Source organism: Arachis stenosperma, chromosome 9, assembly GCF_014773155.1.
Source record: "Arachis stenosperma cultivar V10309 chromosome 9, arast.V10309.gnm1.PFL2, whole genome shotgun sequence".
Taxonomy (NCBI): domain Eukaryota; kingdom Viridiplantae; phylum Streptophyta; class Magnoliopsida; order Fabales; family Fabaceae; genus Arachis; species Arachis stenosperma.
Window position 1 is genome coordinate 54,377,905 of NC_080385.1, and position 26,281 is coordinate 54,404,185.

Below are 26,281 nucleotides of genomic sequence, written 5' to 3' on the forward strand. Positions count from 1 at the left end.
CGAATTGTCGTCAAGTAAAAACTCACAATAGAGTGAGGTCGAATCCCACAGGGAATGATTGGTCAAGCAACTTTAGTTGGAAAAAGTAAATTACAGAAAGTAAATTGCAGAATCTTAAATGGGGATTTGGGGAAATGAGCATAAAGATAAATGGCAGAAAGTAAAGAGAATGGATAAGATCAGAAATAGGGGGATTCATTGGGCTTAGGAGATGTTGCATTCTCCAGATCAAGTTTATTCTCATCTCTTCCTCAATCAATGCATTCGTTGATCTCCTTGGCAATCTTAGGTGATTGGATCACAATTCCTTGGCTACCCAATCTCTCTAAGCTTGAACAATTTCCCAATTCCTTGATTTAATAGCTCATGGGAAGAGATGAAGTATGGTCACTGATTATACCACATATATTTCCAAATCAAAGTGTTGGGAGGATTATATGTCACCATATCCGTCCAAACCCCAATTTGGTCAAACATGAGAAAGCATTTCTAGCATGATCTCCTCATTCCTTTTGCAAGGCTCAGAGGAGATCCAGTTATGGAGAGTTTCTTTTCCAAGACAACTAACCAATTGAATTAAGATCGAAAGCTTTCTTGTAAATTAAGAGAAAAGAAAGAGGAAGAAGAATGAAAACTATAATTGATCTATCAAATTACAACAGAGCTCCCTAACCCAATGAAAGGGGGTTTAGTTGTTCATAGCTCTAGAAATTGAAAATGGTAGAGACGAGTACATTCTAAAATAAACTAGAAAGTGCAGAAAATCAAATATACAAAGTGTAGTTCTCCAAAATGCCAAGCTCCCTTCTCTAGTTCAAAACTACTCCTATATATACTACTGTTCTTGATCTTCTAGTCAGTTCTCCAAGTCTTAGATATGGGCCTTTGATCTTGAGTTGAAGCAGTTACAATCTTCAATGGGCTCAGCTTTGCTTGCAAAAAAAGTGTGAGTTAAGCATAGGTGGACATTAGTTAGGACGTTAGGGGCATTAACGTTAAGTTAAAATGTGGGTTCGAGAACGTTAGTGACGATCACCTTCTTAACTAACGTTCCAAACCAAAATGATCCACGTTAACTTCAATGTTAGTGGCACTAACGTGACCACTAACATTGCCTCTTGGTCCTTCGCAAACGTTATTAGCATTCACCTTTTCCAATAACGTTACTCTTTGCCTCTTTTCCCCACGTTAGTGATCCATATTTGTGTAAATAACGTGGCCCTTAACGTGGGCATGCCTAAGCTTCGAGAGCGTTAGTGACACTTACCTTTGTCACTAACGCTCCAAACACCCCTCCTTCCCACGTTAGTGTCTCACGTTAATTGCATTAACGTGACCACTAACGTGGTGGTGATTGCCATCTCCAACGTTAGTGACAAAGGTGAGTGTCACTAATATTGGCCTATCATGCTTAGCTCCATGTTACTCTTCACGTTAGTGGTCTTAACGTGACCACTAACGTGGGCACTATTGGCTTAGTCCAACGTTAGTGACAAAGGTGAGTGTCACTAACATTGGCGATTGCTTCCTCCTCCCACGTTAGAGTTCACGTTAATTGGATTAACGTGACTCTTAATGTGGCTAAATGTGCCTTTTTGGAACGTTAGTGGTATTCACTTTTACCACTAACGTTGGAGCTCTCCTTCTCCTCTACGTTAGCTACCATATTAATGTAATTAACATGGCAACTAAAGTGGGCTATGATGGCTTCGAAGGCATTATTGGCGATCACTTTTCCATTAACGCTACAAGCTTATTCCCATTCCACGTTAGTGGTCACGTTAATTAGATTAACGTGGCTGCTAACGTGGCTCCTTCTTGCTTCCTTTGTCCTGAAAGCAAGCAATTAAAGTGCATCAAAGCTCTATTCCAAGTCATGAGATTATGCATCATCCAATTTATCATTCAATTTCTGCCTAATTCTCATGAAATCATGTAAAGTTCACAATGTTTGCTTGAATCAAGGTGTAAGTGTATTTTTATCCAAAACTTACTTATTTACTAAGAAAATGCATGAAACTACCCTAAAACGGTAAAGAAAAGGTCAGTGAAACTGGCCAAGATGCCCTGGCATCACTTACCGAGTTGTAGAAGTATTGGGGAAAGGTTACTACAAGGTGTCCGACCTCGAGGGGCAAGAGCTTTCAAGGTCATGGCATGCCTGTAACCTAAGAAGGTACTATAGTTAAAAAATAGTAAAGATCTTAGGTCAAGGTGCACTCCTTTTGCTGAAAAGGTTTTTTAATGAGGCGTTAGGCCAAGATCTACAAAATAGCCCGACCTAGAAAAGTAAGCACTCATATGTACATACTTTTATTTATGTTTTTATCTCATTATTATTTGAATAAAAGTTATCAATTCCCTAAAAAATTTTCTACCAAGACGCATTAATCTAAGCTCATTAAACGCAAAATTCATCACGATTACAAGGAGGTCGGCAAGGTGAAGCGATAGGAGCAAGTTAATGCAAGGAGTTATAAAAAGTAGTACATAAAAAGTGGCCTGACAAGGTCTGACTAAAAATTGATTACTAAAAATAACTTAAGGCCCGACAGAGAAGTCGAACCAATAAAAGGATCACTAAAAAGGGACGAAGACATCTCACAAAGGCCAAAGAAAGGCCAGGAATGCTTTGCTGAAAGATACGAAGTCTTGAAAAAAGATACAATTTAAAAAGCAAACGCACAAAGCAAAACGGAGCTAAAAGGTCATCCAAACAAAATACAAAGAAAAGGTTTCTTATCGGAACACTACCTAAAAAGTTGTTGGAATATGACTAAAAAGCCCGAACAAGTGAAGACAAACAGGTCGGCACCAATGAGGCACAACCCAAAGGGACAGCCACAATCTCTGCAAAGGGGACAAATAAAGGTCTGAAATATCAAAAAACCTAAAGGTCAAAATCCTTAGCTAAAAAAGGTACAAAGTCCAGAAAAGGATTCTACTTAAAATTAGAAGCATGACCCAGAAACGGAGCTAGAAGGTCGTCCCAACAAATGATCAAGAAAGGATCCTAACACTGCCTATAAAAGTCGTTAGGACCGGCTAAGAAGCCCGAAGAAGCAAAAGCCAAAAGGTTGAAAAAACAACTTAAGGCTCAACAGTGCTTGGCTAAAATGGGATAAAAACCCCTCTCAAAGAAAGCACAATCTCGAAACAGGGCTACAAAAGTCGTGCAAAACTAAAAAGGTTCTGTGTAAAGAAATGCTAAAAAGTCGTCTGACAAAAGCCCGGACACCTAGCTGCAAGGATAGTAAAGCAAAAAGTTGACAAAACCAACTCAAAGTAAGGCATAATCCACAAAGGAGAAGGTAGAAAACCCACATCACCACTCAAAAGAGGTCAGACTGAAAAGTACCAAATCTTTAAAAAATCCGTAGGAATCGCAAGGGTAACACATTTGATTGGCATACTAGCAAAACACATCCTTCAAATTTAAACATTAAAAGACTCAAAGGCTGCCTAAGGGGCAGCCCAAGTGTTTAAAGGTGTTTTTCAAAATAAAAGTTGCTAAGAAGCAACTAAGTGTCAAAGAAATCGTCCACAAAAACTTACAAAACAACAAGTTCAGCAAAAGTCAACAGGTCGGACTGTACAAATACATAAGCGTAATAAAGAGTCATCAAGGATCCGAAGTCGCTTCGACAGCTACATTCTTAGGAGAGGGAGGCCTGGTTGCGAGAGGGGTGGCATTGACAACTCCATCTGGGCCATTCAGTATTTCCACATCAGGATCGGACCCAGGAGGAACCACCTTGGCAGAAGGAGTTGAAAAGGCTGAAGCTGTAGAAGCTTTGGCTGGTGGCACAAGAGGAGGACCCTCATCATCATCTAAGGCAGGCACGATCTTGCCGTCCTCCACTACCTTATCCAGACTAAATGAAGTAAGGTCGAGCTCAGGGGTAAGAACTCAGACCTGAGCCTTCAAATTCTCATATACATCGGTCACACTGTCCACCATGTGACCCTAGAGCTCGGTGTAATCAGCCTAGGCAGACTGAAGCCTCTCCCTAGTTTCCAGTAGCTCGCCATACGTACGGGTGTAGCTCTCCTTATACTTTTTCACCGTTTCTTCAGCCAGATTTGCAGTTGCCTCAACAGCAGTAGCTCGAGATTTCTCTTTCTCCACATCCAACTCCAACTTAACTACCTTAGCATCCAACTCATCCTTCAAAGCCTTAATTTTTTCAAACTCAGCTTTGGCTTCCTCTATAAAGGTCCTAGTAGCATGAACAAGGGACTCCCTGATAACACGTGATAGGGCAGCCCCAACATTGGCAATCCGAATACTGTTGCTTACAATAAAATCGAGGTGATGAAGAATCGACACATCATCCAAAGGAATCCTCCCATGAGGAGCAATCAGTTCGATGGTAAAACCCACGCCGTCAAAATCCTTATTATTCAGATCATAACTACGAATAGTTTTTTGCCGCTTCAGAGGAGGACCAGCTGCAGTAGGAGAGGAGGCAGCACCAGAGGTCGGTTGAATAGGGTCAGAAGGAATCGTTCGAACTTGTAGTGTCGGAATGATCTTTCTCGGGCCTGAAGTGTTAGAAGTCGACTTCTTCGGGGGCACTTGAGAAGACCCTTCTCCCGAGATCTTCACCGTCAAGTTCTATGCAGCCGTCATCTTCTTAGCCTTACGGAAGGCCTTCATGGAGTCTATAGATTTCACCATCTATGAAAAAGAAACCAGGAAAACAAGTTACAATAATAATAAAGAATAAATTCGACTACAATAGAAGAGAGCTATCAGAAGGAAGCCAGATGCTACCGAGTTCAGCACGAAGGAGGGAAGGATCTCCCAAAAACCTCTTAGTATCCAAATGAGGAGGTTCCCCCCAGTGCTCTTCCAAAACACCAACAAAAGCTTGTTCCACCTCACTTAAACTCTCCCAAGGATACTTGACTACCATTTTATCCTTTTGCCACCACAAAGGGAAGGTGGGTTCATTGTTTTCATCTAAAAAGAAAGGTTGAGTATCCTCAACAGCTCGGACCTTGAAGTAATAGTTCTTAAAATCATGAAAAGACTCGTCAAACATCAAAAACACCTTTTTCCCTTGAGTAGCTTGGAAGAAAATCCAATAGGCCTTCTTCTTGACTACCCCAGGCTTGGTCAAAACAAACAGATAAAGGAAGAGAGCTAGGGTAGGTCGAATACCCAGCTCCTGACACAACAACTGGAAGATCTTTATAAAACTCCAAGAGTTCGGATGAAGCTGAGAAGGGGCCACATTGCAGGTCCATTAGAGGTCGGTCTCAAAAGTAGTAAAAGGGATCGTGTTATTCAGCCGACTAAAGAAATAGTCATAAGCATAGAAGAAGGTCCATTCTCCCTGAGTTAAGGGAGGGAAACTAACCCTCTCCTCAGGATCAGGCGATAACAGTTCATAGTTCTTTTCATCATCCCTATTGTTACAGATCCTATGGAACCTCCTAAGTCTCTCACAGTACTTGGGATCGGCCATGGTAACACACATCGGGACTATAGAGTCCAGCCAATCGGCCAAGCCAACGGGAACCTTGGTAGACATCTCAACAATATTTTTTCGGGAAGACATACAGCAAACTACACCTACAGCAAAGAAAGATAACAAGGGGTCACTATTAAACAACTCGGACATAATCAAAAAGAGAAGGAACAGCCAACAAACAAAAAGGTAGGGAAACAAAAAGGGCACCCTAGGGTCTACGAAAAGAAGGAATAATCAGCAAAACCTAGGGGCACCCTTTAAAGCAAAAACCCAACAACTCTCAAAAAGAAAACTACCGGAGATAAGCAAACAAAGACCTAAAAAGTGCACATTTTCCTAAAACGGAGCAGCAGGGGATAAAGAAAATCATAACTTTGATAAAAAACAAACACGCGATCTTTTCGAAAAGGTTCAACCTTCTCAAACCAAACTCAATAAAAATCAAAACTTTGCGTATAAATGACAAGCATGTAATAGCCAAAGCGTACATAAAGATGACTATCAAAGCGTAAAAGGAAGAAGAATACCAACCTGGAGAGGAAAAGGAACACTTGCAGAAACAACGGCAAATCCGCACAGACGAGCGCTTTTGAGCGAAGAAGGTAGGAACATTGGGGATGAAAAAACATAAAAGCCAGATGAACAAAATATTCAGCAGACAAATGAGCGAAGAAGTGAAAGGAAGGAAAAAACTGAAAGTAAAAGCAGAACCCCTTCTTTAATTTCAAAATGAAGTGTAAAAAGGGAAGAAAAGAAATGGCAATGGGAATTTTGATGAGCGGATATTTTATACACTTTTGGGGGGTAATTTCATGTAGATTTTAGTGTGTTGTAGTTAGTTTTCAGTATATTTTTATTAGTTTTTAAGCAAAATTCATATTTCTGGACTTTACTATGAGTTTGTGTGTTTTTCTGTGATTTCAAGTATTTTCTGGCTGAAATTAAGGGAGCTGAGCAAAAATCTGATTTAGGCTGAAAAAGGACTGCTGATGCTGTTGGATTCTGACCTCCCTGCACACGGAATGGATTTTTTGGAGCTATAGGAGTCCAATTGGCGCGTTCTTAATTGGGTTGGAAAGTAGACATCCAGGGCTTTCCAGAAATATATAATAATCCATACTTTGAGTGAAGATAGACGATGTAAACTGGCGTTTAACGCCAGTTCCATGTTGCAGTCTGGCGTTCAGCGCCAGAAACAGGTTGCAAGTTAGAGTTCAATACCAAAAATAGGTTACAACCTGGCGTTCAACTCCAGAAACAGCTCAGGAAAGTGAGAATCTTAAGTCTCAGCCCCAGCACACACCAAGTGGGTCCAAGAAATGGATTCTGCACTATCCATCTTAGTTTACTCATTTTCTGTAAACCTAGGCTACTAGTTTAATATTTAAACAACTTTTAGAGACTTATTTTGTATCTCATGACATTTTTAGATCTACATTTTGTACCTTTTGATGGCATGAGTGTCTAAACTCCATTGTTGGGGGTGAGGAGCTCTGCAGCGTCTCGATGACTTAATGCAATTATTTCTGTTTTCCATTCAAACACGCTTGTTCCTATCTAAGATGTTCATTCGTGCTTCACTATGAAGAAGGTGATGATCCGTGGCACTCATCACCTTCTTCAATCCATGAATGTGTGCCTGACAACCACCTCCGTTCTGCATTAGATTGAATGAGCATCTCTTAGATTCCTTAATCAGAATCTTCGTGATATAAGCTAGAATCCATTGGCAGCATCCTTGGGAATCCGGAAAGTCTAAACCTTGTCTGTGGTATTCTGAGTAGGATTCTAGGATTGGATGACTGTGACGAGCTTCAAACTCGTGAGTGTTGGGCGTAGTGACAGACACAAAAGGATCAAGGGATCTTATTCCGACATGATCGAGAACCAATAGATGATTAGCCGTGCTGTGACAGAGCATTTGGACCATTTTCACTGAGAGGATGGGAAGTAGCCATTGACAACGGTGATGCCCTACATATAGCTTGCCATGGAAGGAGCCTTGCATTTATGAAAGTGAGAAAGCATTATGTTGCAGGAATTCAGAAGACAAAGCATCTCCAAAACTCCAACATATTCTCCATTACTGCATAATAAGTATTATTTAATCCATGCTCTCTTGTTTATTTGCAAGTCAATTGATAACTATAATTGGTATCCTGACTAAGATTAATAAGACCAAAGCTTGCTTCAAGCCAACAATCTCCGTGGGATTCGACCCTTACTCACGTAAGGTATTACTTGGACGACCCAGTGCACTTGCTGGTTAGTTGTGCGGATTGCAAAAGTGTGATTGCAATTTCGTGCACCAAGTTTTTGGCGCCGTTGCCGGGGATTGTTTGAGTTTGAACAACTGATGGTGAATCTTGTTGCTTAGATTAGGAAAAATTTATCTTTTTGGTTTAGAGTCACTAGAATTTCATTTTCTATTATTCCTTTTTAAAAATTTTTCTTCAAATTTTTTTTTATATTTTTCTTTATTAATTGTTAGTTTTTCGTTAGTTTAGTGTCTTGTTGTAAGTTTGGTGTCAATTGCATGCTTGTCTTTGTCTTTCAATTTTCGAATTGCATGCTCTTTATTTTTCCTTGATCTTCAAATTGTTCTTGTCAATTTTTCTTGTTTAATCTTTGGTTTTTCCTATTCTCCGTGTTTTTTGTGTTTTCCTTGTGCATTTTTAAAATATTTATTTTTAGTTATTAAAAATACCTCTTTAAAACACGTTACATTTATAGCTCAATTGGCTAGAGCGTTGGTTTATGTTCTTGGTAATTGGGCATCTTCTTTTTAAAATCTTTTTCAAAAATAATTTTTCTTTGATTGAATCTTATGCCAAACTTTAAGTTTGGTGTTCTCTTGTTAATTTTCTTTAATTTTCGAAAATTTAATTTGGTTTTAAAAAAAATTAAGTTTGGTGTTCTTTCTTTTGTTCTTGTTGTTCTTGTGAATCTTCAAAGTGTTCTTGAGTCTTCTTTACGTTTTGATCTTAAATTTTTTAAGTTTGGTGTCCCTTGGTGTTTTCCCTCCAAAATTTTCGAAAAACAAGGAGCATTAGATCTAAAAATTTTTAAGTCTTGTGTCTTTTGTGTGTTTTTCTCTTTCATCATAAAATTCAAAAAAATAAAAAAATATCTTTTCCTTTAATCTCTCATAATTTTCGAATTACTTGGGTTGACTTGGTCAAAATTTTTCAAATCATATCTTTTTTCAAAAATATCCTAACCACTTTCTCTCTCCTCACTTTTTCAAAATCTTCATAAAATAGTTTCAAATTTTTTATTTTTTATTTTATATTTTTTTATTTTTCGTTTTTTGTTTTGGTTTTTTATTTTATTCTATTTTATTATTTCGAAAATAATTTTTTTATAATAAAATAAATCCACATTATCTCCCTTTCTCCATCATGGACCTAAGTGGAAATGAACAGTCCAGAAGGACTCTGGGGTCATATGCTAACCCCACTACTGCTTCATATGGGAGTAGTATCTATATACCCTCCATCGGAGTCAGTAGCTTTGAGTTGAACCCTCAGCTCATTATCATGGTGCAGCAAAGTTGTCAGTATTTCGGTCTTCCACAAGAAGAACCTACAGAGTTTCTGGCACAGTTTTTACAAATTGCTGACACAGTACATGATAAGGAAGTAGATCAGGATGTCTACAGATTGTTACTGTTTCCATTTGCTATAAAAGACCAAGCTAAGAGGTGGTTAAATAACCAACCTAAGGACAGCATAAAGACATGGAAACAGCTGTCAGAAAAATTCCTGAATCACTATTTTCCTCCAAAACAGATGACACAGCTAAGGATGAGCATCCAAGGCTTCAAACAAGGAGATAATGAATCCCTTTATGATGCCTGGGAGAGATACAGAGAGATGCTAAGAAAATGCCCCTCTGAAATATTTTCAGAGTGGGTGCAGTTAGACATCTTTTATTATGGGCTTACAGAGAAAGCTCAGATTTCTCTAGACCACTCATCTGCTGGATCAATACACATGAGAAAGACAATTGAAGAAGCTCAAGAGCTCATTGATACAGTTGCTAGAAATCAGCATCTGTATCTAAGCAGTGAACCTTCCATGAAAGAAGAGGCTAAAACAGTAACTGCTGAATTAAGTCCTGCAGAATAAGTTACTGAATTCAATCAGCAATTAGATTTTTTAACAAAATAGCTAGTCGAATTCAAGGAGATATTGCAAGAAACAAGAATGGCTAATATGAATATGGAAGTGCAGTTGAAGCAAACAAAACAGCAGTTATCAAAACAAATAACAGAAGAATGCCAAGCAGTTTAATTAAGAAGTGGAAAAACATTAAATACCTCACTTCAAGGCAGCAGGAAGCCAAGAAATGAACAGACTGCTATCCAAAATCCCTCTGAGGATAGTCAGAGCCCAGAGAGGAATAATTCTGGCGCTCAAACGCCAGAAAATGGGTGGAAAGCTGGCGTTGAACGCCCAACCCATGCTCAGTCCTGGCGTCCAACACCAGAAACAAGCAAGGAACTGGCGTTGAACGCCCAAAGGAAGCTCAGTTCTGGCGTTCAGACGCCAAAAACAGGTAAGGAGTTGGTTTCTAACGCCACTCCAGTTTCCACCCCTGGTATTCAAACACTAGTGGGGGATCAGACACATACAAGTGCTGATAGCAACTCCTCTAAAAAGGCTTCTCAACCCACGGCTGTAGGCAATAAACCTGCAGCAACTAAAGTTGAGGAATACAAAGCCAAAATGCCTTATTCTTAAAAACTCCGCCAAGCGGAACAGGATAAGCAATTTGTCCGCTTTCCAGACTATCTCAAGACTCTTGAGATAAAGATTCCATTTGCAGATGCACTTGAGCAAATACCCTCTTATGCTAAGTTCATGAAAGAGATCTTAAGTCATAAGAAGGATTGGAGGGAAACTGAGAAAGTTTACCTCACTGAAGAATGCAGTGCAGTCATTCTGAAAAGCTTACCTAAGAAGCTTAAAGATCCAGGAAGCTTTATGATACCATGCACATTAGAAGGTACTTGTACCAAGCAAGCTCTATGTGATCTTGGGGCAAGTATTAACCTAATACCTGCAGCTACTATCAAAAAGCTTGGGTTGACTGATGAAGTTAAACCAACCCGGATATGTCTCCAACTTGCTGATGGCTCCATTAAATACCCATCAGGCGTAATTGAAGACATGATTGTCAAGGTTGGGCCATTTGCCTTTCCCTCTGACTTTGTGGTGCTGGAAATGGAGGAGCACAAGAGTGTAACTCTCATTCTAGGAAGACCTTTCCTAGCAACTGGACGAACCCTCATTGACGTCCAAAAAGGGGAAATGACACTGAAAGTCAATGAGGACGAGTTTAAGTTGAATGTTGTCAAAGCTATGCAGCATCTAGACACCCCAAACGACTGCATGAGCATTGATATTATTGACTCTCTGGTAAAAGAGATCAATATGACTGAGAGACTCGAATCAGAGCTAGAGGATATCTTTAAAGATGCTCAGCATGATCTGGAGGAACTAGAGAGAATAATAGAACCTCTGAAAATCCCTCAGGAAGAGGAAAAACCTCCCAAACCAGAGCTCAAACCATTACCACCATCCCTGAAATATGCATTTCTGGGAGAAGGTGATACCTTCCCTATAATCATAAGCTCTATCTTAGAGCCACAGGAAGAGGAAGCACTAATTCAAGTGCTAAAGACACACAAGACAGCTCTTGGGTGGTCCATCAGTGATCTTAAGGGCATTAGCCCAGCCAGATGCATGCACAAGATCCTATTAGAGGGTGATGCTAAGCCAGTGGTTCAACCACAAAGGCGGCTGAATCCAGCCATGAAGGAGGTGGTGCAGAAGGAGGTCACTAAATTACTAGAGGCTGGGATTATTTATTCTATTTCTAATAGCCCTTGGGTAAGCCCTGTCCAAGTCGTCCCCAAGAAGGGTGGCATGATAGTGGTTCATAATGAAAAAATGAACTGGTTCCTACAAGAACAGTTACAGGGTGGCGTATGTGTATTGATTATAGAAGGCTCAATACAGCTACCAGAAAGGATAATTTTCCTTTACCATTCATAGACCAGATGCTAGAAAGACTAGCAGGTCATGAATACTACTGCTTCCTAGATGGATATTCAGGTTATAATCAAATTGCAGTAGATCCCCAAGATCAAGAGAAAACAGCATTCACATGTCCATCTGGAGTATTTGCATACAGAAGAATGCCATTTGGTCTGTGCAATGCACCTGCAACCTTTCAAAGGTGCATGCTCTCCATTTTCTCTGATTTGGTGGAAAAATTTCTGGAAGTCTTCATGGATGACTTTTAAGTGTTTGGAGACTCATTCAGCTCCTGTCTTGACCATCTAGCACTTGTTCTAAAGAGATGCCAAGAGACTAACCTGGTTTTAAACTGGGAGAAATGTCACTTTATGGTGACTGAAGGAATTGTCCTTGGGCACAAAATTTCGAACAAGGGAATAGAGGTGGATCAAGCTAAGGTAGAGGTAATTGAAAAATTACCACCACCTGCCAATGTTAAGGCAATTAAAAGATTTTTGGGGCATGCAGGATTCTATAGGAGGTTTATAAAAGATTTTTCAAAAATTGCCAAACCTCTGAGTAATCTACTAGCTGCTGACACACCATTTATCTTTGATAAGGAGTGTCTGCAGGCATTTGAGACTCTGAAAGCTAAGCTGGTCACAGCACAAGTCATCTCTGCACCAGACTGGAGATTACCATTTGAACTGATGTGTAATGCCAGTGACCATGCCATTAGTGCAGTGTTGGGACAAAGGCATGACAAGCTTCTACACGTCATTTACTATGCCAGTCGTGTTTTAAATGACGCACAGAAAAACTACACAACTACAGGAAAAGAGTTACTTGCAGTGGTTTACGCCATTGACAAGTTTAGATCCTATTTAGTAGGATCAAAAGTGATTGTGTACACTGACTATGATGCTCTTAAATATCTACTCACGAAGCAAGATTCAAAACCCAGACTCATCAGATGGGTGTTGCTTCTACAAGAGTTTGATATAGAAATAAGAGACAGAAAAGGGACAGAGAACCAAGTAGCACATCACCTGTCCCGAATAGAACCAGTAGAAGGGGCATCCCTCTCTCTTACTGAGATCTCTGAAAATTTTCCAGATAAGCAACTCTTTGCCATCCAAGAAGTGCCATGGTTTGCAGACATTGCAAACTACAAAGCAGTGAGATACATTCCCAAAGAGTACAGTAGGCAGCAATCAAAGAAATTGATTACTGATGCAAAGTACTATCTTTGGGATGAACCATATCTCTTTAAGAGATGTGCAGACAGAGTAATCCGTAGATGTGTGCCTAAAGAAGAAGCACAGAAGATCCTCTGGCACTGCCATGGATCACAGTATGGAGGACATTTTGGAAGTGAGCGAACAGTGGTGCACGAAATTGTGATCATCAACAATGGCTCCAATAACTTGGTAGCGCTCTCAAATGTGAATCACACTTGGTCACAACTCCGCACAACTAACCAGCAAGTGCACTGGGTAGATCCCACGGAGATTGTTGGTATGAAGCAAGCTATGGTCATCTTGTAAATATCAGTCAGGCGGATAATAAATGGTTATGGAATTTTCAAATAATAATAATAAATAAACAGAAAATAAAGATAGAAATACTTATGTAAATCATCAATGGGAATTTCAGATAGGCGTATGAAGATGCTGTGCTCCTTCTGAATCTCTGCTTTCCTACTGCCTTCATCCAATCCTTCTTACTCCTTTCCATGGCAAGCTGTATGTAGGGCATCACCGTTGTCAATGGCTACATCCCATCTTCTCAGTGAAAAAGGTCCAAATGCTCTGTCACGGCACGGCTAATCATCTGTCAGTTCTCGATCATGTCGGAATAGAATCCCTTGATTTTTTTGCGTTTGTCATCACGCCCAACAATCACGAGTTTGAAGCTCGTCACAGTCATTCAATCCCGGAATCCTACTCGGAATACCACAGACAAGGTTTAGACTTTCCGGATTCTCATGAATGCCGCCATCAATTCTAGCTTATACCACGAAGACTCTGATCTCACGGAATGGAAGGCTCGGTTGTCAGGCAAGGGCAACTATGCGTCGTGCATCAGGAATCCAAGAGATACACACTCTAGCTTTCGCTTGTAGAACGGAAGTGGTTGTCAGGCACGCGTTCATAGGGTCGGATGATGATGAGTGTCACGGATCATCACATCCATCAGATTGAAGTACGAGTAGTATCTTAGAATAGAAATAAGATTGAAATTGAATAAAAGATAGTAGTAATTGCATTAAAACTCGAGGTACAGCAGAGCTCCACACCCTTAATCTATGGTGTGTAGAAACTCCACCATTGAAAATACATAAGTGATGAAGGTTCAAGTATGGCCGAATGGCCAGCCACCAAAACGTGATCACAGGATCAAAAAATACAATTCAGGATCCAGGATCGGTCAAAAGACACCGAATACAATAGTAAAATGTCCTATTCATACTAGACTAGCTACTAGGGTTTACAGAAGTAAGTAATTGATGCAGAAATCCACTTTCGGGGCCCACTTGGTGTGTGCTTGGGATGAGCTTGAGCTTTACACGTTCAGAGGCTTCTTTTGGAGTTGAACGCCAAGTTGTAACGTGTTTTTGGCGTTCAACTCTGGTTCGTGACGTGTTTCTGGTGTTTGACTCTAGAATGCAGCATGGAACGGGCGTTGAGTGCCAGTTTACGTCATCTAATCTCAAATAAAGCATAGACTATTAAATATTGATGGAAAGCTCTGGATGTCTACTTTCCAACGCCGTTGAGAGCGCGCCATTTAGAGTTCTATAGCTCCAGAAATTTCATTTCGAGTTCAGGGAGGTCAGAATCCAACATCATCAGCAGTCCTTTGTCAGCCTCCTTATCAGAGTTTTGCTCAGGTCCCTCAATTTCAACCAGAAATTACCTGAAATCATAGAAAAACACACAAACTCATAGTAAAGTCTAGAAATGTGAATTTAGCATAAAAACTAATGAAAACATCCCTAAAAGTAGCTAGATTATACTAAAAACTATCTAAAAACAATGCCAAAAAGCGTATAAATTATCCACTCATCACAACACCAAACTTAAATTTTTGCTTGTCCCCGAGCAACTGAAAATCAATTAGGATAAAAAGATGAGAATATACTATAAATCCCAAAATATCAATGAATATTTATTCTAATTAGATGAGCGGGACTTGTAGCTTTTTGCTTCTGAATAGTTTTGGCATCTCACTTTCTCCTTTGAAGTTTAGAATGATTGGCATCTCTAGGAACTTAAAATTTCAGATAGTGTTATTGATCCTCCAGAGCTCTTAAGCACACTCTTTTTGCTTTGGATCACGACTTTAACCACTCAGTCTCAAGCTTTTCACTTGGACCTGCATGCCACAAGCACATGGTTAGGGACAGCTTGATTTAGCCGCTTAGGCTTGGATTTTATTTCCTTGGGCCCTCCTATCCATTGATGTTCAAAGCCTTGGATCCTTTTTACCCTTGCCTTTTGGTTTTAAGGGCTATTGGCTTTTTCTACTTGCTTTGTCTTTTTCTTTCTAATTTTTTTTCGCAAGCTTTGCTTTTTCACTGCTTTTTCTTGCTTCAAGAATCAATTTTCATGATTTTTCGGATTATCAATAGCATTTCTCTTTGTTCATCATTCTTTCAAGAGCCAACAATTTTAACATTCATAAACAACAAGATAAAAAATATGCACTGTTCAAGAATTCATTCAGAAAACAAAAATCATTGTCACCACATCAATATAATTAAACTAAATTTCAAGGATAATTTCGAAATTCATGTACTTCTTGTTCTTTTGAATTAGAAACATTTTTCATTTAAGAGAGGTGAAGGATTTATGAAATTTATTCATAGCCTTAAGACATAGTTACTAAATACTAATGATCACGAAGTAGAGACACAAAACATAAACAAACATATAGCGTAAATTCGAAAAACAGAAAAAATAAGAACAAGGAATGAGTCCACATTAGTGATGGTGGTGCTTTCTTCTTGAAGAACCAATGATGTCTTTGAGTTCTTCTATGTCTCTTCCTTGCCTTTGTTGCTCCTCCCTCATTGCTCTTTGATATTCTCTAATTTCATGGAAATTGATGGAGTGCTCTTGATGTTCCACCCTTAATTGATCCATATTGTAACTCAAATCTTCTAGAGAAGTGTTAAGTTGTTCTCAATAGTTGTTGGGAGAAAAGTGCATTCCTTGAGGCATCTCCGGGATTTCTTGATGATGAGCTTCCTCATGCGTCTCTTGGGTTCCATGAGTGGGCTCTCTTATTTGATCCATCCTTTTCTTAGTGATGGGCTTGTCCTCCTCAATGGGGATGTCTCCTTCTATGATAACTCCAATTGAGTAACATAGATGGCAAATAAGATGAGGAAAAGCTAGCCTTGCCAAGGTAGAGGGCTTTTCGGCTATTTTGTAGAATTCAAGAGAGATGACCTCATGAACTTCTACTTCCTCTCCAATCATGATGCTATGAATCATGATGGCCCGATCCACAGTAACTTCGGATCAGTTGCTAGTGGGGATGATGGAGCGTTGGATGAACTCCAACCATCCTCTAGCCACAGGCTTGAGGTCCAGTCTTCTTAATTGAACCGGCTTGCCTTTGGAGTCTATTTTTCATTGAGCTCCTTCAACACATATCTCCATAAGGACTTGGTCCAACCTTTGATCAAAGTTGACCCTTCTTGTGTAGGGGCATGCATCTCCTTGCTTTATGAGCAAGTTGAATGCCAACCTCACATTTTCTAGACTAAAATCTAAGTATTTCCCCCGAACCATTGTAAGATAGTTCTTTGGATTCGGGTTCATACTTTGATCATGGTTCCTAGTGATCCATGCATTGGCATAGAACTCTTGAACCATTAAGATTCCGACTTGTTGAATGGGGTTGGTCAGAACTTCCCAACTTCTTCTTTGGATCTCATGTCAGATCTCCGGATACTCATTTTTCTTGAGCTTGAAAGGGACCTCAGGGATCACCTTCTTCTTGGCCACAACATCATAGAAGTAGTCTTGATGGGCTTTGGAGATGAATCTTTCCATCTCCCATGGCTCGGAGGTGGAAGCTTTTGTCTTCCCTTTCCCTTTTCTAGAGGTTTCTCCGGCCTTAGGTGCCATTAATGGTTATGGAAAAACAAAAAGCTAAGCTTTTACCACACCAAACTTAAATATTACTCGCCCTCGAGCAAGAGAAGAAAGAATAGATGAAGAAGAAGATATGGAGGAGAGGGAGAGAAGGTTGTGTTTCGGCCAAGGAGGAGAAGAGAGGGTTGTGTTGTATGAAAAAGAAGAAGAATGGAGGGGTATTTATAGTGGAGGGAGAGGGGTTAAGGTTCGGCAATATTGGGTAGGTTGGGTGGGAAAGTGATTTTGAATTTTGAAGGTAGGTGGGGTTTATGGGGAAGAATGGAAGGATGTAAGTGGTGAAGGGGGTAATTGGAAAGAGAGATTGAGGTGATTGGTGAAGGGTTTTTGGGGAAGAGTGTTTATGGGGAAGAGAGGATGAATGTGAAGAAGAGGAGAGAGGGTTAGTTGAGGTAGGTGGGGATCCTGTGGGGTCCACAAATCCTGGGATGATCCTGTGGGATCCACAGATCCTGAGGTGTCAAGGATTTACATCCCTGCACCAATTAGGCATGTAAAATGCCTTTGCATACAATTCTGGTATTTAAACACCGAGGTAATGCTTATTTTGGGCGTTCAACGCCCAATTGCAGCATGTTTCTGGCGTTGAACGCCGGTTTCATGCTTGTTTCTGGCGTTCAGCGCCAGCTCTCCTCAAGGCATATTCCTGGCGTTCAAACACCAGGATGCTACTTGTTTCTGGCGTTCAACGCCAAATCCATGCTCTGTTCTGGCATTGAACGCCAGCCAGATGCTCCTTACTGGCGTTTGAACGCCAGTAAGTCATTCCTCCAGGGTGTGCTTTTTCTTCTGCTATTTTTTATTCTATTTTTAATTTTAGTATTTTTTTCGTGACTCCACATGATCATGAACCTAATAAAATATAAAAGAACAATAAAAATAAAATAAAATTAGATAAATAAAAATTGAGTTGCCTCCCAATAAGCGCTTCTTTAATGTCAATAGCTTGACAGTGGGCTCTCATGGAGCCTTATAGGTGATCAAGTCAATGTTGTAGACTCCCAACACCAAACTTAGAGTTTGGATGTGGGGATTCAATACCAAACTTAGAGTTTGGCTGTGGCCTCTCAACACCAAACTTAGAGTTTGATTGTGGGGGCTTTGTTTAACTCTGTACTGAGAGAAGCTTTTCATGCTTCCTCTCCATTGTTAAAGAAGAACACCCTTGGGTCTTAAACACAAGGTAGTCCCCATTCAATTGAAGGACTAATTCTCCTCTGTTAACAATAATCACAGCTCTTGCTGTGGCAAGGAAAGTTCTTCCAAGGATGATGCATTCATCCTCCTCCTTCCTAGTGTCTAAGATTATGAAATCAGCAGGGATGTAAAGGCCTTCAACCTTTACTAACATGTCCTTTACCAATCCATACGCCTGTCTTACTGACTTATCTGCCATTTGTAATGAAAATATGGCAGGTTGTACCTCAATGATCCCTAGCTTCTCCATTACAGAGAGTGGAATAAGATTTATGCTTGACCCCAGGTCACACAGAGCCTTTTCAAAGGTCATGGTGCCTATGGTACAGGGTATTAAGAATTTTCCAGGATCTTGTCTCTTTTGAGGTAAGGTTTGCTGAACCCATGTATCTAGTTCACTGATGAGCAAGGGAGGTTCACCTTCCCAAGTCTCATTACTAAATAACTTGGCATTCAGCTTCATGATAGCTCCTAGATATTGAGCAACTTGCTCTCCAGTTACATCTTCATCCTCTTCAGAGGAAGAATAGTCAGCTCATGAATGGCAGAAGGAGGTTTAATGGAATCTCTTTGGTCTCTATATGAGCCTCAGATTCCTTTGGGTCCTCAATAGGGAACTCCTTCTTGGTTAGGAGACGTCCCATGAGGTCTTCTTCATTGGGATTCACATCTTCCCTTTCCTCCTTGCATTCGGCCATATTGACTATATCAATGGCCTTGCACTCTCTCTTTGGATTCTCTTCTGTATTGCTTGGGAGAGTACTAGGAGAAGTTTCAGTGACTTTCTTACTCAGCTGGCCCACTTGTGCCTCCAAATTTCTAATGGAGGACCTTGTTTCACTCATAAAGCTTAAAGTGGCCTTAGACAGATCAGAGACTATATTTGCTAAGTTAGAGGTACTCTGCTCAGAATTCTCTGTCTGTTGCTGAGAAGATGATGGAAAAGGCTTGCCATTGCTAAACATGTTTCTTCCACCATTATTAAAGCCTTGTTGAGGCTTTTGTTGATCCTTCCATGAGAAATTTGGATGATTTCTCCATGATGAATTATAGGTGTTTCCATAAAGTTCACCCATGTAATTTACCTCTGCCATTGCAGGATTTTTAGGATCATAAGCTTCTTCTTCAGAAGATGCCTCTTTAGTACTGTTGGATGCATTTTGCCATCCATTCAGACTTTGAGAAATCATGTTGACTTGCTGAGTCAACATTTTGTTCTGAGCCAATATGGCATTCAGAGCATCAATTTTAAGAGCTCCCTTCCTCTGAGGCGTCCCATTATTCACGGAATTCCTCTCAGAAGTGTACATGAATTGGTTATTTGCAACCATTTCAATAAGTTCCTGAGCTTCTGCAGGCGTTTTCTTTAGGTGAATGGATCCACCTGCAGAGTAGTCCAGTGACATCATAGAGAACTCAGACAGACCATAATAGAATATATCTATCATGGTCCATTCTAAAAACATGTCAGAAGGACACTTTTTGGTCATCTGCTTGTATCTTTCCCAAGCTTCATAGAGGGATTCACCATCTTTTTGCTTGAAGGTCTGAACATCCACTCTAAGCTTGCTCAGCTTTTGAGGAGGAAAGAACTTAACCAAGAAGGCCGTGACCAGCTCATCCCAAGAGTCCAGGCTATCCTTAGGTTGTGTGTCCAACCATGTTCTAGCTTTGTCTCTTACAGCAAAAGGGAAAAGAATGAGCCTGTAGACTTCATGATCTACTCCATTAGTCTTAACAGTCTCACAGATCTGCAAGAACTCCGTTAAAAACTGGTAGGGATCTTCTGATGGAAGTCCATGAAACTTGCAGTGTTGCTGCATTAGAGCAACTAATTGAGGTTTCAGCTCAAAATTGTTTGCTCCAATGGCAGGAATTGAGATGATTCTTCCATCAAACTTGGAAGTAGGTGTAGTATAATCACCAAGCATTCTCCTTGCATTATTGTTGTTGGGTTTGGCTACCATCTCCTTTTCTTGTTCAAAAATTTCAATAAGGTTATCTCTGGATTGTTGTAATTTGGCTTCTCTTAGTTTCCTCTTCAAAGTCCTTTCAGGTTCCGGATCAGCTTCAATAAGAATGTCTTTTTCCTTGTTCCTGCTCATATGAGAAAGAAGAGAACAGAAAAGGAAGAGGAATCCTCTATGTCACAGTATAGAGATTCCTTTATATTAGTAGAAGAAGAAAGGAAATAAGAGTGAAGAGGAATGAATAATCCAAACACAAGGGTGAGGATAGGGGCAGTGATTTGTGATGAAGAGAAGTGTTAGTAAATGAATAAGTAAATAGAATAATATGAGAGACAGAAGTTTTCGAAAATAATTTTGAAAAGGAGTTTATGATTTTCGAAAATTAAGATAAGAAATAAAACTAAAATTAAAATTTAAAACAATTAATCAATTAAAAAGAATTTTGAAAAAAGAGGTGAGGTATTTTCGAAAATTAGAGAGAGAAAATTAGTTAGGTGGTTTTGAAAAAGATAAGAAACAAACAAAAGTTAATTGGTTAGTTTGAAAAAGATTTGAAAATCAAATTTGAAAAGATAAGAAGATAAGAAGATATTTTGAAATCAAATTTTTGAAAAAGATAAAATTTTAAAAAAGATATGATAAAAAGATATGATTAAAAAGATATGGTTGGAAAAGATTTAATTTTTAAAATTAAAATTAATTACTTGACTAATAAGAAACTAAAAGATATGATTCTAGAATTTAAAGATTGAACCTTTCTTAACAAGAAAGTAACAAACTTCAAATTTTTGAATCAATCACATTACTTATTAGTTAAGTTTCGAAAATTTGAAATAAAATAAGAAAAAGATTTTGAAAAATAGTTTTAAATTTTTGAAAATCATAAGATAAAAGTAAAAGAGATTTAATATATATTTTTTTTTGAAAAAGATTTTGAAAAGATAAGATTTTTAAAATTGAAAATTTAACTTGACTTTACAAGAAATAACTAATTTTAAAAAATTTGACTAAGTCAACTCAAATTTTCGAAATTTTGAGAGAATTAAGGAAAAGATATTTTTTTGATTTTTTAAATTTTTAATGATGAGTGAGAAAAACACAATTATGACCCAAAACATGAAAATTTTGGATCAAAACACATTATGCATGCAAGAACACTATGAATGTCAAGATGAACACCAAGAACACTTTGAAGATCATGATGAACATCAAGAACATGATTTTGAAAAAAATTTTTATGCAAAGAAAACATGCAAGACACCAAACTTTGAAATCTTTAATGCTTATTTACTATGAATGCAAAAATGCACATGAAAAACAATAAAAGACACAAAACAAGAAAACATCAAGATCGAACAAGAAGACTTACCAAGAACAACTTGAAGATCATGAAGAACACTATGAATGCATGAATTTTCGAAAAATGCAAGAACAAGATGAATATGCAATTGACACCAAACTTAAAACATGACACAAGACTTAAACAAGAATCACAAAATATTTTTTATTTTATGATCTTATTAATTTTTTTGGATTTTATTTTATATTTTTCGAAAAACATATAGGAAAAAGGAAGTAATGAATTCAAAGTCCTCAATCAAAATCCCAGGAATCATACCAGGTTAGTCTAAAGCTTGATGGCCAACCAAGCTTCAGCATACCATTTTGAAACTCTAGAATTCATTCTTAAAAACTCTGAAGGATTTTTCGAAAACAAAGGGAAAATTTTGAAAAATATTTTTGAAAACTTTTTGAAAAGAAAATAAAAAAGAAAATTACCTAATCTGAGCAACAAGATGAACCGTCAGTTGTCCATACTCGAACAATCCCCAACAACGGCGCCAAAAACTTGGTGCACAAAATTGTGATCATCAACAATGGCTCCAATAATTTGGTAGCGCTCTCAAACGTGAATCACACTTAGTAACAACTCCGCACAACTAACCAGCAAGTGCACTGGGTCGTCCAAGTAATAAACCTTACGTGAGTAAGGGTCGATCCCACGGAGATTGTTGGTATGAAGCAAGCTATGGTCATCTTGTAAATCTCAGTCAGGCGGATAATAAATGGTTATGGAGTTTTCGAATAATAATAATAAATAAAGAGAAAATAAAGATGGGAATTTCAGATAGGCGTTTGAAGATGCTGTGCTCCTTCTGAATTTCTGCTTTCCTACTGCCTTCATCCAATCCTTCTTACTCCTTTCCATGGCAAGCTGTATGTAGGGCATCACCGTTGTCAATGGCTACATCCCATCCTCTCAGTGAAAAAGGTCCAAATGCTCTGTCACAGCACGGCTAATCATCTATAAGTTCTCGATCATGTCGGAATAGAATCCCTTGATTCTTTTGCGTTTGTCATCAGGCCCAACAATCGCGAGTTTGAAGCTCGTCACAGTCATTCAATCCCGGAATCCTATTCGGAATACCACAGACAAGGTTTAGACTTTCCAGATTCTCATGAATGCCACCATCAATTCTAGCTTATACCACGAAGACTCTGATCTCACGGAATGGAAGGCTCGGTTGTCAAGCGAGGGCAACCATGCATCGTGCATCAAGAATCCAAGAGATACACACTTTAGCTTTCGCTTGTAGAACGGAAGTGGTTGTCAGGCACGCGTTCGTAGGGATGGATGATGATGAGTGTCACGAATCATCACATCCACCAGATTGAAGTACGAGTAGTATCTTAGAACAGAAATAAGATTGAAATTGAATAAAATATAGTAGTAATTGCATTAAAGCTCGAGGTACAGCAGTGCTCCACACCCTTAATCTTTGGTGTGTAGAAACTCCAACGTTGAAAATACATAAGTGATGAAGGTTCAGGCATGGCCAAATGGCCAGCCCCCAAAACGTGATCACAGGATCAAAAAATACAATTCAGGATCCAGGATCGGTCAAAAGACACCGGATACAATAGAAAAATGTCCTATTTATACTTGACTAGCTACTAGGGTTTACAGAAATAAGTAATTGATGCAAAAATCCACTTTCGGGGCCCACTTGGTGTGTGCTTGGGCTGAGCATGAGCTTTACACGTTCAGAGGCTTCTTTTGGAGTTGAACGCCAAGTTGTAACGTGTTTTTGGCGTTCAACTCTGGTTCGTGACGTGTTTCTGGCGTTTGACTTCAAAATGCAGCATGGAACTGGCGTTGAGCGCCAGTTTACGTCGTCTAATCTCGAATAAAGCATAGACTATTATATATTGCTAGAAAACTCTGGATGTCTACTTTTCAACGCCGTTGAGAGCACGCCATTTAGATTTCTGTAGCTCCAGAAAATCCATTTCGAGTGCTGGGAGGTCCGAATCCAGCAGCATCAGCAGTCCTTTGTCAGCCTCCTTATCAAAGTTTTGCTCAGGTCCCTCAATTTCAACCAGAAATTACCTGAAATCATAGAAAAACACACAAACTCAGTAAAGTCCAAAAATGTGAATTTAGCATAAAAACTAATGAAAACAACCCTAAAAGTAGCTAGATTATACTAAAAACTAACTAAAAATAATGCCAAAAAGCGTATAAATTATCCGCTTATCAAACAGCCACAAGAGTTCTCCAATGTGGCTTCTGATGAGCGGATAATTTATACGCTTTTTGACATTGTTTTTAGGTAATTTTTAGTAGGATCTAGCTACTTTTAGGGATGTTTTCATTAGTTTTTATGCTAAATTCACATTTCTGGAGTTTACTATGAGTTTGTGTGTTTTTCTGTGATTTCAGGTATTTTCTGGCTGAAATTGAGGGACCTGAGCAAAACTCTGATAAAAGGCTGACAAAGGACTGCTGATGCTGTTGGAATCTGACCTTCCTGTACTCGAAATAGATTTTCTGGAGCTACAGAACTCCAAATGGCACGCTCTCAACGGCGTTGGAAGGTAGACATCCAGAGCTTTCCAGCAATATATAATAAACCATACTTTATTCAAGATTAGACGACGTAAACTGGCGCTCAACGCCAGTTCCATGCTGCATTCTAGAGTCAAACGCCAAAAACACATCACGAACCAGAGTTGAACGCCAAAAACACGTTACATCTTGGCGTTCTACTCCAAAAGAAGCATCTGCATGTGTAAAGCTCAAGCTCAGCCCAAGCACACACCAAGTGGGCTCCGAAAGTGGATTTCTGCATCAATCACTTATCTCTATAACCCTAGTAGCTGGTTTTAGTATAAATAGAATTTTTTACTATTGTACTAGTGTCTTTAACCATTCGGTCTTTTGACCACATCTTTGGTCTCGGTTTTATTCCATTATTCATCTTAGGAGACTATTGATCACGTTCATGGGGGCTGGCCATTCGGCCATGCCTGGACCACTATCACTTATGTATTTTCAACGGTGGAGTTTCTGCACACCATAGATTAAGGGTGTGGAGCTCTGCTGTACCTCAAGTTTTAATGCAATTACTACTATTTTCTATTCAATTCGGTTTATTCCTGTTCTAAGATATTTGTTGCATTTCACCATGATGAATGTGATGATCCGTGACACTCATCATCATTCTCACCTATGAATACGTGACTGACAACCACCTCCGTTCTACCTTAGACCGAGTGCATATCTCTTGGATTCCTTAATCAGAATCTTCGTGGTATAAACTAAAATTGATGACGGCATTCATGAGAATCCGGAAAGTCTAAACCTTGTCTGTGGTATTCCGAGTTGGATTCAGGGATTGAATGACTGTGACGAGCTTCAAACTCACGATTGTTGGGCGTGATGAGAAATGCAAAAGAATCAATAGATTCTATTCCGACATGATCGAGAACCGACAGATGATTAGTCGTGCTATGACAGAGCATTTGGACCATTTTCACTGAGAGGATGCGATGTAGCCATTGACAACGGTGATGCCCTACATACAGCTTGCCATGGAAAGGAGCAAGAAGGATTGGATGAAGGTAGTAGGAAAGCAGAGATTCAGAATGAGAACAGCATCTTCATACGCTATCTGAAATTCCCACCAATGATCTACATAAGTATCTTTATCTTTATTTTATGTTTTATTTATTATTATTATTCAAAAACCAATATAACCATTTGAATCAGCCTAACTGAGATTTACAAGATGACCAGAGCTTGCTTCATACCAACAATCTTCGTGGGATCGACCCTTACTCACGTAAGGTTTATTACTTGGACGACCCAATGCACTTGCTGGTTAGTTGTGCAAAGTTGTAAAGAAAGTGCTGAGTTATAAATGCGCTTACCAAGTCGAATGCCATTATTAGAGATCACAATTTCGTGCACCAAGTTTTTGGCACCGTTGCCGGGGATTGTTCGAGTTTGGACAACTGACGGTTCATCTTGTTGCTCAGATTAGGTAATTTTCTTTTTGTTTTATTGTCAAAAATTTTTCAAAAATCTTTCAAAAAAATTTTTCTTCTCTTTTCGAAAAACTATTCTAAATTTTTAAGAATGAATTTTAGTGTTTCATGAAGCATGTTGAAGCTTGGCTGGCTGTAAAGCCATGTCTAATTCAATTGGATTGAGGCTTCCCCTTATCAGTATATGAAGTTGGATGAAGTATCAGCTGTTGTATGTCTGATTTGTATGCTAAAGCTTGGCTGGCTATTAAGCCATGTCTAATTCCTGGACCGGAGCTTTAGAGTAACATTGCAAAGATTCCTGGAATTCTTATTAAAAATTTTTGAATTTCTTATTTTATTTTTCCTATATGTTTTCGAAAAAAATAAAATAAAATACAAAAAAATCAATAAAATCATAAAAACAAAAATATTTTTGTGTTTCTTGTTTGAGTCTTGAGTCAAATTTTAAGTTTGGTGTCAATTGCATGTTTTAAAAACTTATGCATTTTTTCAAAAACTCATGCATGGTGTTCTTCATGATCTTCAAGTTGTTCTTGGTAAGTCTTCTTGTTTGATCTGGATATTTTCGTGTTTTGTGTTTTTTGTTGTTTCTCATATGCATTTTTTGCATTCATAGTGTCTAAGCATTAAAAATTTCTAAGTTTGGTGTCTTGCATGTTTTCTTTTCTTGAAATTTTTTCAAAAATAAGTCTTGATGTTCATCTTGATCTTCAAAGTGTTCTTGGTGTTCATTTTGACATTCATAGTATTCTTGCATACATTATGTGTTTTGATTCATAATTTTTATGTTGTGAGTCATCTTTGTTATTTTTCTCTCTCCTCATTAAAAATTCAAAAATAAAAAAATATATTTTCCCCTTTTTCTCATAAATTTCGAAAATTTGAGTTGACTTAGTCAAAAATTTTTAAAACTTAGCTATTTCTTATAAGTCAAGTCAAATTTTCAATTTTAAAAATCTTATCTTTTCAAAACCTTTTCAAAAATCAAATCTTTTTCATTTTTTATTATTATTTTCAAAAATTTTTAAAATTTAATTTTAAAATCTTTTTCTTATCTTTATTTCAAAATTTCAAAAACTTTACTAACAATTAATGTGATTGATTCA

General features: G+C 38.6%; 1 non-coding gene across 1 annotated transcript; it reads left to right on the forward strand.

Moving 5' to 3' along the window:
• The first annotated feature begins 19,335 nt into the window (after positions 1 to 19,335).
• LOC130953349 (small nucleolar RNA R71) lies at positions 19,336 to 19,439 on the forward strand. The gene has a single exon (XR_009075520.1). It is a non-coding gene; the product is annotated as a small nucleolar RNA R71 (small nucleolar RNA).
• Positions 19,440 to 26,281: the final 6,842 nt, after the last annotated feature.